This window comes from Myotis brandtii, unplaced genomic scaffold, assembly GCF_000412655.1.
Source record: "Myotis brandtii unplaced genomic scaffold, ASM41265v1 scaffold228, whole genome shotgun sequence".
Classification (NCBI taxonomy): Eukaryota; Metazoa; Chordata; class Mammalia; order Chiroptera; family Vespertilionidae; genus Myotis; species Myotis brandtii.
In genome coordinates this window covers 1,336,530-1,336,832 of record NW_005358567.1, presented here as the reverse complement: position 1 = coordinate 1,336,832, position 303 = coordinate 1,336,530, and positions in this window count along the sequence as shown.

Sequence of the window (303 nt, the reverse complement as noted above, 5' to 3'; positions counted from 1 at the left end):
ATCAGGGGATTGGGGAGCTCCCCCCTATCAGGCACAGAACAGGGCTCATCAGGGGGTTGGGGCTCCTTCCCCTGTCACGAACAGAGCCGCAGAGTGATCAGGGGGTTTGGCCGCTGCCCCCTGTCACGCTGATCCCGGTGCCAGGAAGCATATTACCCTTTTACTATATAGAATAGAAGCTTCGTGCAAGGGTGGGGGCCGGCTGGTTTGCCCTGAAGGGTGTCCTGGATCAGGGTGGGGGTCCCCACTTGGGTGCCTGGACAGCCTGGCTGAGGGGCTGAGGGCCGTTTTCCGGCTCACAGG